This window comes from Notolepis coatsorum (assembly GCF_963971535.1).
Source record: "Notolepis coatsorum genome assembly, chromosome: 1".
Taxonomy (NCBI): Eukaryota; Metazoa; Chordata; class Actinopteri; order Aulopiformes; family Paralepididae; genus Notolepis; species Notolepis coatsorum.
In genome coordinates this window covers 300,070,419-300,084,353 of record NC_140165.1, presented here as the reverse complement: position 1 = coordinate 300,084,353, position 13,935 = coordinate 300,070,419, and the positions used below count along the sequence as shown (strand labels likewise).

The 13,935-nt window shown below is 43.9% G+C and overlaps 1 protein-coding gene across 1 annotated transcript in view; it reads left to right on the top strand.

Moving 5' to 3' along the window:
* Nucleotides 1–13,935, top strand: part of nectin3a (nectin cell adhesion molecule 3a) — a gene marked incomplete at its 3' end in the record, with an annotated part of 71,037 nt that overhangs the window by 29,581 nt on the left and 27,521 nt on the right. The window lies entirely within an intron of this gene.

Here is a 13,935-nt window from a genome sequence, read left to right as displayed (position 1 = left end):
TGCTTTGGAACACAGCAGATGATGACACCGTCCTTCACAGTGTCCTGGAGTATAGCCGTGGTGCATTCTGTCGAGAAGTTGCAACCCTCCCTGACACCCTGTATGCTAACACTATTGATTTCAGTTTCTCCCTTTTACACGCCGATCCTTAATTAAATGCGACTATGAGGAGGGGGGGGGGGGGGGGGTACGCAGACCCAGTGGTGCGGGGGGAGCGAGCAGAAGGGGCTCCGAGGAGGACAGAGTGACACTCTGAAAGGGCCGTGGCCTGGGCCCTTTGAAAGAGCTGCCAGGGTGTATTTGTCTCCGCCATGAATTAAGTGTCTGAAGCAGCCTTACACCCTCCCAAGTCACAATGCTAGGAAGGAAGGGGGTAGATTAGAGTCTGTGTCAAGACTAATGGCTTTTTCACACTGCACAAATATCCCCCGCGATAAAGACATGCTATAAACCAGGCAGTTCACCCCAACCGTGCACCCTGGCCACTCCCGTCTCTGATTTAGACTTGAGTTATGGGCGACACGGAGATGAAAAAAACAAAGTTCTCGCGGGTCTCCGCACTATAGGCATTGTGTGCCTTTCTTTTGGAGAACTCAAGGATCAACGGCACCCAACAAATGAGCTCTTGAATGGCCATTGAATTCTTTTGAGTGTGCAACATTTAAAGACGCAGCTTGCATGTTTTTAGGACCGTGAAGTCACCAGTGGGCATCTGGCCGCCCGGGCACGTTGTCGCCGGCATTGTTGTTGGCTTGTTTTCTGGCTTAAAGGGGCACTTCACCAAAAAAAAACAATGCTGATTTATTTTGCACATAATCTCACACACATCCAAAAACTCTTTTGCACATTGAATCCTTCCTAATTACAGCTCAATGAAATTATAAGGTAGGCATTGCTATTTTCATGGTGCTGTAATTGTAAATCACAACACAAATTGGCATTGATTTTTGGTGAAGTGTCCCTTTAACAACAGAAGCAGTGTGACAGCATTCCGCCACATCACCTCGGTAGAGATATTTACAAGTGGCAAGCAGGTTTTTTTTTTTTTTTTTTTTTTTTAAACCTTTTGTCGTCCACCTAGTCGCAACATTTTGAGAGTGTTCCTTTTCTTGAGAGTCGTGGAGGAGCTTCGTTCATTCAAGCGCTCTTGATTCATGAGCTCTTGCTCATGTTTCAACATTTATAATCGTTCAAACTACCCATTTGTATTGGCGCTGGGAAATACCCCAATTAATTTATTGCTTTTCGTTTGTACATGTATTATCATATTGCAGATTTTCTTTGGATATTGTGTATTGTGATACACAATTTAGTTGTAAAAAGAAAAGGGAAAAAAAGCTACCATTAGGTCATATTTCTCACAAAATGTTTTCCTAAACATATTTAATATGTTTAACATATTTAATGTGTTTAGGAAAACATTTTGTGTGAAATCTGACCTAATGGTTTTTTTTTTTTTTTTTTTTTTTAATCTTTCAAGGTGAAACTGTAATTTTCAATTAACATTCTCAACATCAACTGTTTAGGCTGTATGCAACTTGTGATTTTCCATATACTACAAGCAGACATCGCAATATTTAGGCCCATCGAAAAAAAGATGCTAACTGTTTTTCTCCATACCATCCACCCCTAATTCCTTACGCTCTTAGCAGGCAGTGGCAGTAGCCTATTGGTAATGAATCAGTAAGTAGCCTTAACATGCATTTATTGTTGCCACTGTTTTGAACCCTGACCCCAATAAGTAGGAATGTATGAAATTAGTTTGTGAATCGACACACTCCTAATAAATGAATGGTTCTCAACCTTGGGGGGGTTGGACACCCCGCAGGGGGTCACAAGGTGATTTTGAGCAGTTGTGAAAACATATATAAGGGCATTACCATATCTATAATCTCAGGTATGCTTCTTATGAAATGGGTAATCATTTGAAGTGTAAAGCCCCTTCAATTAATAAGTGAAATAGCCTGAAAGCGGAAAATAAAAAATCTTGTTTGGTGTCAAAGTTCACCATTCTTTCTATGTTGTGTGAATAGTAGGGTTGTGTGAATAGGCATTCCTCTGTTTTCAGGGGCCACAAACAAAGTAGTAGTAATGTTATGTTCTGTAATAAACTATGGAACTCAGGTTCATTCATAATGGCCTGTCTCAAAACCCTGCCCTCCTTTCTTGATCCTCCAATCACAACTGTTGCTTTGGGGGAGGAAAACAGTCTTGGAGGATATTCAAGAAAAGACGGCGGGGTTTGAGATGGGCCCATTGCAGGGGCTTTCTGCCTGACATACCTCCACCAGTGCCCTTGAGTTGTACCTACCAACACCCAGTGTCATTCATCCCTTGCACTATATGTTAGAGTGAGTCCACCTGTAGGACCCAGAACACAGTGTAATTCATCCCTTGCACTATATAAGATAAGATATTCCTTTATTGATCCCCTTGCGGAAATTCAGGAATATATGTTAGAGTGAGTCTGCATGTAGGACCCAGAACAAGGTGTAATTCATCCCTTGCACTACATGTTGGAGTGAGTCTGCATGTAGGACCCAGAACAAGGTGTAATTCATCCCTTGCACACTACATGTTAGAGTGAGTCTGCATGTAGGACCCGCAGCTGTCCTCAGACGTGCTGTTGGCCAGTGAGGAGAGTGGGAATGTCACTGGAACTATCAAGTGGACACCCCCTCCCATCACAGATGTTTAATTGAGTTTGGCTCATCATGACAGGGGAAATAGGCTGTGTACACACAAACCACTTTCTAAACCGATAGGGATTTGCAGGAAAGAAAATGACTAATGAAAGCCCCCCCCCCAAAAGGTTGTCTCGATTCTAGAGAACACATACACGCCAGCATAACAGATCGCTATGCTACGTGGAAACGTAAACTTGGCGACTCTGGATATTTATTACAAATATTTTGAGAACAGGTTGAGCCTGTTCGATGCCTGATGCCTAGATGGCTTAGCGTGAGTCAGCAGTAGGCCATTTAAGTGGCAGCCGTGCAGCACGGAGAGAGAGAGAGCCCCGTCAGTGGCGTGAGCAGCAGGACTGTGACGATGACGAGGACAGCCTCTAGTGACGGAGGAAAGACTGGTCATTAAATGTGAGATGCTACATATAATTGTTAGTCTTTTTATAGCCTGGTAATATACGGGAGGCGTGAGCGTGCGCTCGCATTTAGACCGGCGCCCTGAGCACGCATAGCCTATATGTCACAGAGGTTTGTTGTCGTCATGCTGTTCTCTGCACTATATTCTACAGGGGCTGCACTGAGATGTGTACAGGGACAGTGTAGTGGCATGAGAAAGAACAGACGTCCGATTCCTCACTCGCTTCCTAGTTTTCAAGCCTCTTCTCTTGATTGAGGTTATAGCGGAGAGATGCTCTAGCAGCTTAGGGTCTCGCTCACTTTAGCCCACTTTAGCAAACTTTTTCAGATTCAGATCATTTTATTGTCACAGCAGGTTTATTTTTTTTGTACATACATTCAGAAAAATGCTTGTTTTTCTTGGCTCCTCAACCGTAGTAGATTTGTAGACAACAATATACAACGATATAATAATTGTATAGTGTAAATAGTAGCAGGGTGTGTGTGTAATTAGTGTGCTGGTGTGGTGTGATCATGTGATCATTTAGAGTGTGTCCGTCAGTAGTCTTGTTTGCCATCCACTCCATAACCCACCCTTCTCTCAATCCCCCTCCTCGCCCGCTACTTTACTTACTCCCCTCTCTACGCCCCCCGCCTATTGCTTATTAACAGCGGAGCAGTGCTGCCGTTGCTTCCGCATTTTCCCTGATTGGCTGCGACACGCCCCGCGGCAGGCGCGGCAACCGCAGAGCGGAGCGGCAGAGCGGAGCGGCAGAGCTTGCGGCATTATGTAGCCCTAATCCGCCATGATTTTCATTCGAAGCTCAGCTCACCTGGCAGCGCAGCGGTCCTGCGGTCTGTTGGTGACTAGTTCGAATCCCATCCATTTTTTTTTTAACGTGTATTCTTTCGCCGGTTAAGGTTAGGCATGGTTAAGGTTAAGGTTAAGGTTAGGCATTGTTTCGGAGTTGGTTAAGGTTAGAACGGTTAAGTTTAGGCGCTGTTAAGGAGCTGGTTAAGGTTAGAGTTTGTCTTAGAGAATGGCAATATTCTTTCTATGGTTAAGGTTAAGGTTAGGCATGGTTAAGGTTAAGGTTAAGGTTAGGCGGCATTGTTTCGGAGTTGGTTAAGGTTAGAACGGTTAAGTTTAGGCGCTGTTAAGGAGCTGGTTAAGGTTAGCGTTTGTCTTAGAGAATGGCAATAGACAGCCTATTTCTGCACTGCCGCTCTCTCGCGCTGCCGCGGTCACATGGTCACATTGTCACATTCTTGCACTGCTCCGCTGTTAAAAAGCAACACGCGCCCCTTTCCCTTGTCATTGTCATGTGTATTCGTTGTTGTCCTTCATTGTCCTTAGTTGTAATTTGTTTGTCAATGTCTGAGTTCCCCCCCTCCGAGAGGGCAATGAAATATATTTTTTTTATATTTTTCTTATTTTACTACACTTTTTATTAAATTTTGTACTGTAAATAGTTAAAACGTATAATAAATAATAATGTTGTCCCCCGAAGAGAGGGGGGGGAGGGGGGTGGATGGAGTGCCCTCAAAAAAGGACAAAAAAAGTTGTCTTGTTTGCCCGGTGGAAGTAGCTGTTCACTTGCTCAATTTTCATTCACTGGGAGTGCGAACAGTGTCAGAGACTGAAACTGTGTGTAAGAAGAGAGCCCTTGAGAGGACGTATTTAATCAGGGGACAGTTTGGGGCTGCTGAGGTATTAGTGCTGCTCTCAACTTAATGGCCTGTAATTGCTGTTTCTTAAACCGGTTACCGTATCTATTGGGGATAAGGGCCAGATCGATGCAGTATAATATTGGGATGCTTTCCCACGCTGCGTTGTACGGAGTGATAACGTTGAACAGCTTTTCAGTATTTCACCCTCAAACTAACAGTGGCAGAAGTCGAGAACTACAGAGTCCACTTGTAGGACCCGCAGCTGACCACCTAAACAACTGCACAGACTATAACCTATGATGTTTGATGTATGACATTTATCATGCCAGTTAGGGTACCTTATGTATATACTGCACTTGTGTATACTGTATACTTTACTTACTCATAGTATATATTCAGATGCTATGTGTTTATTGCCCATATTTATTCTAACATAATAATAACTGATGGGGCAAACAGACCCTCAATCTCTGCACATTTTGATTACACCGCTTACTTGCTCAAGTTGCTCATATCCTTATATTCAGAGTTAGTTATATTGTTTACACTGCCTATCTTTATGTATCCTTCTATTACCATACCTGTACCCCCCCCCCCCTCCCCCATGCTTCTATGACGCCCGCATTTCCCCAAGGGGATCAATACAGGAATATCTTATCTGATCTTATCTCAACTTAAACTGTGACCTGCGCTATGTGAGGCTGTTCGACACACACACACACACACACACACACACACACACACACACACACATGCACACACACACACACATGTTCACCCTTGATTACACGCCTATCAAAAAACGAACAAATCAGCTCTTTTCCTCTGACTCTGTGTGATCAATGTCGTAGTAGACACATGGCAACACCAGTTCAACAAACAGTTGTCTTGAACTAAATGACTGCAGCAGAGGCACAGTTTTTGAAAGTGTGTGTGCGGTCTGTGTGTGACTGTCTGGCCGTCTGTCTGCAACACAGATTTTGTGCATATGACCTTGTATTATCCTAACCTCTGTATAACCCAGCCTGGTGATGTGCGTCTGTCCTAGTTTTGCCTCACCAAAAAAGCTTTTCATACCCCCCCCCCCCCCCCCCCCCCCCCCATGTCTCTTCCTTTCTGTCCCATCACCGCTCGTCCCTCTACTTCTCATCCCCCTGTTTCTTATTGTCCTTATATGTCCCGGCCACAGCGCGTTGTTCATTTTCCGAAGGTTTACTACTCGCAGATTCTCTCTCTTAGCTTTTTTCTTGGTTCCCAAACCACAGCTCCTCATGTGCACACAGCTCCTCCTCACGTCTGCATTCTTCTCTCGTGAGGTCTTTCCGTTCGAGTGCCGCTTGACATGATAATCAATTCATGGAGCTTGTTCACATGAACCCGTCGGTGTCGACTAAGTTATTTCCTTGTCGCCCCGCGAAACGTTTTCCGGAGGAACCGGGTCTCTTACGCCGTTTTCTTCTTCTCTCTGTCCCGGCGCCAGCCCACGCCGAGCGGACCTTTCTTCTGGCCCGGGGAGACACGGGACTCCCCTGGGGCGGGGGGGGGGGAGCAAAGCCGGGTCAGAGGCTTGTAGGTGGAGATTTTGGCTCATCAAGTGGCCGGCGTGGAATGCTTGAGCCGATTGCCAGGGGGGGGGGGGGGGGGGGGGGTGGAGAAAAAGGGGGAAGGTTTTGATTTACAATTGCGTCTCTTCCGAGCAGCTTGTCGCAATTAGTGATGTCAATAGGGGAGAGAAACAAACACAAGCGTTGCTTCAAAGGGCAAAGCGTATCCCTCCCATGAGTTCATTCCTCTCCTTGGCTTTCTCAGGATGTCTGTTCTGGAGAGAGTGCAAAAGTGCAATTTATACTTCTTCTTTTGTTTCGTCAAATTAGCTTAATATGCTGGCTAGGCCACTTCCTGTTCCTCTGCTGTGTACCGTACTGCACGAGGCAACCAAATGTTTGGGTTACAACAAGGGATACCGGGAACCGAATCAATGAGAAAAAGATGTCACCAGCCAGAACGTCGTTGTGTATGTAGCCTGCTATGTTGTGAGTGGTTGTGTACTGGATAGGAAGGATGGCCAGGATTAAGCTACTGCCGTGTTTGCAGGATGGTCTTTCAACAACAATAACAACAACAACTGTGTTACACCCCGCTTCATACAGTATTTCAGCTTCTATTTCATAGCGTTTCAGTTTGACACATGCTTTGGTTCTGCTCTTCGCGGATCTGAGCCAGCAGCCCCTCCCCTCCTGGCTCTAGGTATCCCATGCAGAGGCCATCTGTCTCTCCTCCGTTAATGGCGAGGGTGGGGGCCGCACCCCCCCCCCCCCCTCTCTCTCTCTCTCTCGTCCTCCTTTTCCCAAACGCTTACTGTAAAACAAACACAACATAGCGGGGATGGGGTCCAGTTTCTTTGTATGCTTTGACAGGCCCCGAGGCTGACACAGAGACAGACATACTACCTACGGTAGCAGTTGGGCCATCGTGTCAGGTAGCTGCGATATGCGGGGCATGCCTCGGAGAGGTGCAGTCCGAGTGCCTGGATCAACACGACGTCGCCGATGTCGGGCATGTCGACTTTACTGCTGCTCAGAAATAAAAATAAAAAAAACAATGTTTCTGTGAGCATTATTTACATGACTGTACAGTCGATGTATCCCATGCGGCCTACCGTAGCGCATTTGGTTATTATGGAGCACACGCCACGCGGCCTGGCTATGCCTGGTATGACATGTTAAAGTTATACTAGGTAGACTAGCCCAAGCATTTGGTCAGAGCAGCTGTCGTGTCGGCTCAATTGACCTATCTTCGAACCACCCCCCCCCTCTTTTCTCGATTCTCCAATCGCAGCTGTCTCTTTTGAGGAAAGCAACGATTGTGATTGGAGGATCAAGAAGAGAGTGCAGTGCGGGGGTTTGAGACTGCTCAATAGGCCGCCGGGGGTCCCTGACCCTGACTCTCAGCCACACCAATACACACACACACAAACACACGGGAGTCTTTAACAGATGCAGAGCAGACATGGTGCAACACATGCACAGCTCAGCACGCGATAGCAGTGTTTTGGTCACGACCCAAAGGGCGTGGCGAAGGAAGGCAAAATCAGGAGCCCAAATTATTCTTGGGAGAAATAGGTGTCCAGAGCGACGGCTACAGAAGAAGCCATTCCGAGTCGGTGCAATTTTAAGAAAGTCCCAAGAATTCATATTGCGCCGTGTTGTCATATCATTTAAAGCCGGAAAAATCTTTTTTTGGTCACAAGATAAAATCATTTCGCAAGTGTGGGTTCCCCCCCATGAGGACAATATTGTAGAAATCTAGCGGCCGATTCCCTTTTTGTAGACTGACACTACTCTACTACAACTACAGCACGGCCCAGTGCAACATACAAACATGAATCATATACTCACTCAAAACAAAATGTCTGAATCATGCACACATCCTCACACTCTCATTCTTTGTTTTGGAAGCATTTGTGTGTGTGTCTGTGTGTTGTGTGTGTGTGCATGTGCGATTGCTGAAATTACAGGGGAGCTAAAGGAGCAGCGAGAGCCTCAGCCTTGGCTATATACTCCCTGCTAGCCAAGATAGCATAGCTGTGGCTCACCACTCAAACCGATGCCAAAGACCCAAAATACCAGCCAAGGGCCCACTTTTATAAGCTCAACTCTATACGTATCCGAGACGAGGTATAGAGTGGAAATGTACGTCTTCCAAATATAGCCCAGCGTCACTGAAATGGTGTTAAAGAAAACCCAGACATGTACTTTTTTAATATTTTGCAATTTATTAACGAAAAAAAAGCATAATTTTTTTAATGAGGATCCCACACCCCTCCATCTCCACCCCCCTCCATCTCCACCCCCCCACCCCCCGTACAATTGAGCCTGGACCAGAGTGCTGCTGTAAAAGCTGACCTAGCCTCTTGTTAAAATTTTAAGTATATATGTGGGTATCAATGACTCATTTGTGTTATTATGCTAAGAGGAAAACAGACTCGGTCTGGGGTGTATTTTCTAGTCGCAGCCCTGCAATTTAGGACTTAGCCTATTTCAGGTTAGTTTTCATTTTTCAAGATGCAGTGATTTACTCCCGAGGAGCCGGCCGTCTTGTAGTCTCTTACATCCGTGATCCGACATGAGGCTTGTCATCTGCGACGTGAATTCTGCCCCCTTTGACACCGATACTCTTGATGAGTTTTCCTCCTCATTTCAAAGCTGGATTTCTTCTTTTTTTTTTGTGCCGACAGCTTGGTTCCAGCGGAGGTTCGAGTGGAGTTTATTTGCGTAGCGGCTCATTACCACAGTTAACGTGTCTCAAAGGGCCTCACACCTCACTCTCACCTTAAACCCCTGTGAAGATAAGGGGGTAAACTCTCCTCAAATCCTTAATGGGAAAGGAAAACGGAGGAAACCTCAGGAGGGCAGAAGGATCCTCCGAACCGGGCCGGGCATAGGACCGGTGCTGATGATCAGCAGTAATGGACGGTCGGGGACACTATATAATGAGGAGACTGAGCACTGCAAGAGTTGGAGAGAGATCTGTGACACTAAAGACCTTAGTGAAATGACTCGCTACAAAATAAACTCATCTGTCCGAGGAAATAATTCAATGTGATGTGATTTTATGTTGAGTAACATTATACAATAAATGACTTTTTGCGGTGAAATGTGATATATTTTTTAAGATGTTTTAAATTAATCACGATCTCTGCTGAGAATTGCACAGCGAGCTGTTGCCACAGTAACTGAGGATGGCACATGCGTAGCGGCCAGTCTTAAGCTTTGACTAAATTAACCATTTTGTGTTTGTCTGCAGTGTTTACCAGTGACTTCAAATGTGGAAGAAAAACAATTTATTATATGTATGACAGATAGGGGTCCAATGGCCATTCGTACGGATAGGGGTGAGGTCATGTTCGCCTCGTCTGTCCCCATTATCAAGATGGCGGCGGAGTGACGTGACTTCTCTTTAGGGAGACTTTGATAATAGTATGTGAAGTATATTGGTTAGTGATCAATAGGATGAGCCTCTAAAAATCCCGAACCACCTTCCCTTTAATTGTACCGCTGTCCTCTTTTTATTGATTTTAGATACCCTAACATTTTGACTTTGAGTTTAGTTTTCCTCAGCAGGCATGTGTCATATAGGGGGGGGGGGGGGGGGTTATTGGCATGTAACTGGAAAATGGTATGTTAGTTAGCATCATTATCATCGCGTTAGTTTAATATGAAAGGTAGCTTGTTGGAGCATATGTGTGTAGGGTTTTAGAAAATAGGTATTAGGGGTATATTATATACTAACATTTATATAATTGTAATTTCGCTGGATATACACTGTATACGGTTAAAATGTTATTATAGACTATTTTTGTTTTATCCTGTTTCTGTACTTGCATATATTTTAACCACCTTTACTGAAAGTTTCATTATGCATTGTGTGTTGAGTACTGACTTTTAATAATTTTTTGTTTTGCAATAATAAAAAAAATATAAAAAAAAAATAAAGGTAGCTTGTTAGCTCACAGCTAGCAATAAACTGCTTAGAAATGGGGAATTCCAGGGCTCTTGGGTAACAAGGGTTTGGTGACCGAAGAAAACAACCAGTGGTGCACTGACTGAGCTCAGTTTTGTAAATGTTTTAATCATTTGAGTAGAATCCTGGTATCGGTGCTTCCATGGTGCTGGCCTTGGTAGAATCCTGGTAGTACTGTCCTGTGGTAGAATCCTGGGCCCTCATTCATCAACGTGTTCTACGCACAGATCTGTGCTTACCCTGTGCGTACGATCATTTCTAAGCAAAGAGTGGGATTCATCAATTTCGATTTGAACTTGACTCCGTGCTTACATCTACGCACAGGTCAGACCTGGCGTACCTGGCGCCCAGTGGTAGAATATATTATTACAACAAGGAAATGAGCTTCTGTGCATAATAACACTGGATGTTCTGTACGAACCGTAGTTCATTATAGTTCATTGTAAAATAGCAACAGTAGTGTAATTATCGTCAAAACCCTATAAATAGCATTTGGAATAATAGATCTTTCTCTCAGAATGAATGCAGCATGGTTTATATAGCGTTATCGGAATATACGGGGTGTAGGCTACTGACTGACTGCGCTCCGCGTAGCTTGATTGATTGATTGATTGAAAAGTTTATTAACAGATTGCAGAATGGGTACAGTACAGTACAGCTCAGTACATACAATTGTTAATTGGGGATGCAGACCAACTTTCATCTTGTTTACATCAGGGTCCCCCATTTTCAATTCATCATAAATCATAAAGCTCAACTCGTTATTATTTTGCGCAGACCGCAGAAACACGGGAACGTTTTGATTATATTTAAAAGGCTTTACGTTAAACGAAACAAGTGGAATTTCGAAGCTGTAAGCAGAATACAAGTCATATGAATATAGTGTTCTTCCCCCTTTTTACTGTATAAGAAAGAATAGAAAACGCATTGCAATGACACCAGATAGTGGACAGACTATGTATATGATGGGATTCAAGTTCGCGTTTTTGTTGATCATAGGCATGCTGTCAGAGTATGATATCTTCAAACATTCTAGAACATTTGTCGTCACAGATCATGTCCTAATAGAACATAGGCTATGGCATGGATCGTGATATTGTGTGGACTGTAATTATTACTGTACCGGTACCACCCATTGTGACAACAGCCTTGTGAGTCCCGCACACAAACATGATGGAATTCAAGTTCATGTATTGAAAGGCAGGCTACATCATACATGCAGTGAGATTCATTGTTCTTGTATATGCTCTCTATTATTGTTTATATAGGCTACCCAATACTGACATCAAAATAGATTGTAGTATGCCTCTAGAAATCATATGCAGCTGGTAGAAAATTGACGGGAGATCCATCGCGATTTGGAATAAAATTGAGGAGAACTTTAATCCCTGGGTATTAATCAAACAACACGGGAAAAGGCAGTCATATTCCAGCGCGGTCTTTATTAGCCGACAACAAAATAGATGCCTCTAAAAATCATATAGCCAATCGAACACAACTAATAAAGGCATTCATATTACAGCACGGTTATAATGACACACAACCAACGCCAAACAGTGGTCAACGAACGGTCTTTATTAGTATTTTGAGCTGTCCAGGCAGAATTGCAGCAATGGTCTTAGGGAGCCGTTGATATCTGACATCACCGTTTACAAGTCCGCCTTTTATTTATCCCATAATACGCGATAGTGTCTTCTTGGTTCGACAGCAGTGAACAATCTTCGTGGAGTTTCTCGGAGTTCCGCTCGGGTCAGTCCATTATTTCACATCCCATGGGGGGTGTTTCCTCATTTTCATGACCATATATGGATAATCATGCACGAGCATTGACGGTAGAACAAAGTGGTATTCATCAACACGGAGGAGCATAGAGCCTGCGTACGCACCGTGTGATGAATCCCGACTTCCCTGTGCGTACACTAGTTCTACATTCCGTGCTTACGTGTGGAAATAGGTCAAGTTCTACGCACACATTGATGAATGAGGGCCCTGATCCCAGTGCTGCCAATGCACTGTCCTATGATAGAATCCTGCCATAGTGCTGTCCTGTGGTAGAATCCTGGTCCCAGCACTTCCCCAGTGCTGTCATGTGGTCGAAAACCTGCCATAGCACTGTCCTGTGGTAGAAACCTGCCATGATGCCAAAATGTAGAATCCTGCTCTCAGCGCTGCCATGGCACTGTCCTGTGGTAGAATCCTGCCATAGCACTGTCCTGTGGTAGAATCCTGGTCCCAGTGCTGCCACGGCACTGTCCTGTGGTAGAATCCTGGTCCCAGTGCTGCCATGGTGCTGTCCTGTGGTAGAATCCTTGTCCCAGTGCTATTGAGTATTTCAGGATGTCCTTTTTGAATTACCTGTTTAAAATCTTATTTTTTTTTTAAAGGCGGGTGGCATAAACTGAGATTAAAGGGGCTTGTAAAGTGTTAAAAACAACAACATCAAATTGCTTGTTACGTTTAATCTCGTTCCAGATTTCCTCCCCTGCTTTGCCTTTAACGTTAGCAGGAGGGACAGTCTGGGCGTCCTGGGGCGAGTATGTTGCTAATTAAGAGCACAACATGCCAAGCGGTGTGGCCTAAACACAGACTGATGTCCCAGTTAAAACCCCAATCTGTGATTTTATTTTGTATTTTTACCATAATGTGGGGCATATTCACATGCAAATCTGATTTGTCTTTTTTGTTTACAAACATCGCTGACATAAACAAACCTAAAGCCAAAACATACTGCAAATTACTAGAGAATGAAAACATACTGCAAATACAATTGGAAAAACGACCTGTTGTCTAGTGTTGGTCCTTGCATCAAGAGCTCAGTTAATCAACTAGTTACTAGAAAATGAAAACATTCTTAAATGGATTTTGGGGCAGTTCATTGAAAATTAAAAAAAAAAAAAAAAAACATATATATTTCCCCCCTTACCCAGAGTGCCATCTATCCACCCAGATAGTTTCGGTGTGATTCGCCTAGTTTTGTAGATACAGTATTTGGGGTGCTCGAAGAAATACATTTGAAAAAATCTAAAGCAATGTCTCTTTCCAGAAACCATGACTTGGGTTACTCAAGATAATCCACAGACCATGCTGTGAGCAATCTCATGTATGAACTGTTTTCTACCGAACTACACCCCCCATAATGATGATTATTCTGAGCAAACATTCCAAAAGAGCCTCACCCAAAAGGGTTAAAAACGTCACGTGTATACCTGTTGTCTAGCGTTACTCCTTACATCAAGAGACGAGTCAGTCGACTAGAGAATAAAAATATGTCTTGAAAATCAGAGTGCATGTCATGTGGAACATTAGCCCAGGACTTTTACTGTTTCTGTGTGACTTATTCCTACAGACAATGTCCCAATGGAACTGGAAGATCTACAAAACATAGCCTAACTTTTTACATAATGTATTTTCCATATAGAAATGGTAAATGTGTTTTGCATTGATATACATTATTTCGCATTGTTTTCTGCTTCAGTTTTGTATTGGAAATTCGAATGTTACACTTCAACCGCAGGCTCCAGCATTGCCACACCTTTTACCCTTTGATTTTAAAGTGGAAATCCATCCTCGACACGACACCACAAAGCCACAAACCAGAGAGTCGGAGAACTCTAATCTGTGATATATATTGTCTAGTGTCTCTCTCTGAAGCAAACAA